This window comes from Atta colombica, unplaced genomic scaffold (assembly GCF_001594045.1).
Source record: "Atta colombica isolate Treedump-2 unplaced genomic scaffold, Acol1.0 scaffold234, whole genome shotgun sequence".
NCBI lineage: Eukaryota > Metazoa > Arthropoda > Insecta > Hymenoptera > Formicidae > Atta > Atta colombica.
In genome coordinates, this window is record NW_017259332.1 from 185,270 (window position 1) to 189,565 (window position 4,296).

Below are 4,296 nucleotides of genomic sequence, written 5' to 3' on the forward strand. Positions count from 1 at the left end.
CGTCTCGCACATCGAGTTCATTGAAAATGGCATACAATTATAAGAAAATCGACATCTTTACATTTAAAGACACAAGACATAAAGTTCAAAGTAAATAAAAAAAATCAAAACTTTTTCATTACAGATCGACATTCGATCCATTTCTAGTAACTACTTCTCTGCAGACGAATTTAATAGCTAATCCATTGCGTTGAGGGACGTGGAAATACGTCCGTCAATCATGCGATTTCACGCGACATCGCGATGACGGAATTACTCCGCAAATTAATTCACTACTCTGCTCGTCGCGTTTTCCTACACGTCGATCAGCAGTGTTATATTCATGGATTTTTATCGCAGTGATGAGAGTGAGAGGTTCACTATTGATCGTCAAGGATATAATAGCACAGATTTATTGCATCAGGTATTTTAAAATGACAGGTTTTTGCCAAAACATTACATAAATTTAAGGAACGTACATTTAAAAGTATAATAGTGATAACTATAATAATACTGACAACAATGATGACAATATATTTTCATTCCAATCTTTTTATAAGAACCTTATATGCGTCTACATCATACAACAATAACTATCGTGAAGTAATTATCCGGAATTACGGTTTAACAATGATAAACAATGCTAATGCGTGTAAAAATAACGTTTTATATCACAGCAGAAATTTTCCGATGATTACGTCGCTTTTATCGGTGCTGCAATTTAGTCTAATTTATGTTAAACGGCTTAAAATCGGGGGATCGTAAAAGATCGATCTTCCGCTTTATTCGTGCAACTCGCCGTTTCTCTCTCCGGGAGGAAATCTCTATCAAAACGGAACATGCATCGATCCGCTATGGAAATGAATAAATAATGCCTAAACTAGTTAAACGATATTGCGTTCTTAAAGGCCGTCGCGCGCCGCCAGATCCTGCATCCATTTGCTTTTGAGAAACGATCTTTGCCTTCGTCTATTACTTGGCTTCTGGAATGATTAAAAAGCGCTGTATGAAAAATTAAAAAATGCTGTGCTGAGTACTCATGCTAACATGATTGCAAGGATGACTAAAGAATGCAATGGCGCGCTAATCTTAAGTATCTTAAGTAATTTCTTAAGATGCTAATACAGCCCTCTGATTGATTTATGCGATTATGCCTTATGCTATAAGGCTTAGTCTGAATCTATAATAGATGTTTTAAGCTTTAAGTCATAAGTCACCTATTATAATTGATCAATTACAGTCAAATATTCTTCTCGATTGTAATTGGTCAATTTCTTATTAGACTTATTAAAAAATAATCTTGTATCTTCTATGTGCTGGCTGTTTTTTTAAAGTTATATAATTTATATAATTATATCGTTATATATTATATACTTACATCACATATGAATAAAAAAATAAAAAATTTAATTTATTTAATAATCTATATTGTAGTTATTTAATCTCATTTTAAGAAAAATTAGAACATTTTGATCTAAAAAATAATTTTTTTCAAAATTTTTTTTCAAAACTTTTTTTTAACTTAAGTTAATTTAATATTGACTTAACTTACATTATTAATTTTTTATTCCTTCAACTTTTAACTTAACTTTATTCAGTTAAAAAAAAACTTAACTTACCCAATCCTGAATAAAATTAAATCAAAATTTTTATGTATATTGAAGGATGATTAAATGGTAGCAATTAATAACTTGCTTTTTCGCTCTCTTAGCCCTATTCTATTATACAAATTAAAGAATATATTAAACTTGTCATTTAAACACAGAAAAAACGAGCAATTTTGTTGAAAGATCTAAAATTTTACTACAAATATAAATTTGAAAAATTATTTTGTTGGAAATTTTGGAAATTCAAACTAGTTTCTAAAATATCAAAACTTTTTGCAATATTTTTTGCATCATTTTTTGTTTCTATCAATATAATTATTTTGACAGTTTAACAAAATTATTTTTATCCAAGAATTTTAAATTTTTTAGCATTTTTATCATTTTTTCGTTAATGAACTTTTATATAGCAATTCTTCCAAAATAGTAAATGATGATATCATGATCCTCACTATTTGTTATATTTTATCACAAAAAGATTTTGCTAAAAAAATATCTAAAAAAATTTAAGTAAATGGGTAGATTTGAAAATAATTCTTTATTGGACTATATAAATAATTATGTAGAAACTCAAATATGATGCTGCAAAAAGTTTTAACATTTTAGTAATCAGTTTGAGCACCTTACATAATTATTTGGTACGAGTAGTCCAACAAAATTATTTGAGATATATACTATATATCTAATTAAATTTTTAAATACTTTAGCAAATTCGTTCTTTCTGTGTGCACTCAAGTCATTTTAATTCCTTATAATTCCTAATAATATTAATTTGTTTTATATTATAAATATATTGATAATAATTATATTGAAATAATTTCAGAAATTTTGATTAATAAAGTGAAGATTATATTAATCAGAAACATACATAGAGATTATTCTGACAATCTCATGAGAGTATTAAATATTTTTTGGTATTAATCTGCGATTCATGTAATAATATCATTAAAAAAAAATTTGTTTGAATATTTTTCCTAGAAAAAATCTCATTAAAGAGACTTAATAATCATGATTCTTCCATAAAGAGAGGAATAATTTTTGTATTTTCATGTGCACGCACAAGTGTGATTCATTTCAGCTATTTTCTCGGTAACGGCAATTACCAAAACGGTAACGAACGCGAGAAAGCGGACTGCCTCCACTGTAATTGCGAATAATTGAATGAAAAGCGCCCACTTCGTGCAACAGGCGAAACGTCAGTGGCGGCCTTTGACGTACCGACGCCGACGCGCCGTTTCGTTAAATCCCTGCATCAACCGTAGTGATGGCATCGATATTCTCGCGTGAAATACGTAAAATTATTTTGGCAATATTAATAATAATAATAATATACAAGATGTTGTTGATGATTTAAGATTTCGAATTATACAAATCGAATTATTAAAATTTCATTTTCTCAAAATTTTCAATATCGAAGCTACACTTTACTACTACGATTTTGTTTGAAAATCGCAGCACGTAGTCGTCGCTACCGATATATCTATATGCCTTCTCGTCACGTCCGCGACGTGCACTGCTCGACAAAAACAAAACCTTGCACGCAATCGTGAAAAGCATTGCATCCGCACCCAATGTACGTGCAGCGACGTGCGTCGAGATGAAAACGCACCGTATATATCAATGCGGTCCTTTATCTTGCACGACCGACTGCAAAACGATGAACGATGTAAAATCCAGAAGAAAAAAAAGCACAATTTTAATAGCTGATATTATTATATAACATTAAAAATTAATCTTGACCGATCGAAAAAATCTCGAAATTTATAATAGATGATAAGATAATATTTCAAAGAATAACTTAATGTTAATAAAGTCGTGGCTTATTTCGAGTTTATAATTAAATTAATTTTAAATTAATATAACTAAATTGACTTTAAATTAATACAATTAACATAACTTTTTTTATCTATCTAAAAAAATAAAAAATATAAAATTATGAAGATTTCGACTTACTGAAGAAGACTTTGTAAGCGTTTGTAATTTTATATTTTTTATATTATTTTTAATTAATTGTGTTTATATTATTATGTAATATTTACATTGTTATATGTTAATTGTATTAATTTAAAGTCAGTTTAATTATAAGCTCGAAATAAGCCACGACTTTGTTAATTTGTTTTGAAAATATATGAATATTTTTGTTCTAATTTTAATGATTGTTATTTTTTAAATAGAAATATAATTAGATTTTTTAAATAATTAGATAGTTTTTAAAACTTTTTCTATAAATTCTATTGCCTCTCTCATTTCATTTAGATCTAATGCTACATCGACGAATGAATCGCCACGTCGAACTTAATAGTAGAAGATAAAAGGACGAGTGATGTACATCGAACATTGTAGAAGAGTATCGTACACATTATGCAAAATGTTGAAATTAATTAACTATGAAAATTGCTAACGATAGATAAAAAAATTTTATAACTCGTAATTAAGTGAATAAGCTATCGAAAAAGTGATTCACTAGTTAATCCAATTTTAGATTATTGTCATTTTAGATTGTGTGATCATTTTCGCATCTGAAAAAAATAACATTTTTTTCAGATACTCGGTATTCTATAGATAACGTACATTTATTTTAACTTATACTAATTTAATAATTTAATAAATCTTACACATGTCCAATATCTCCGAATTGGATCCGACGTTATCTATTTATCCAATATCGGAATTTCGGAATAAAAATGGATTTAAGGAAATATATATATATATA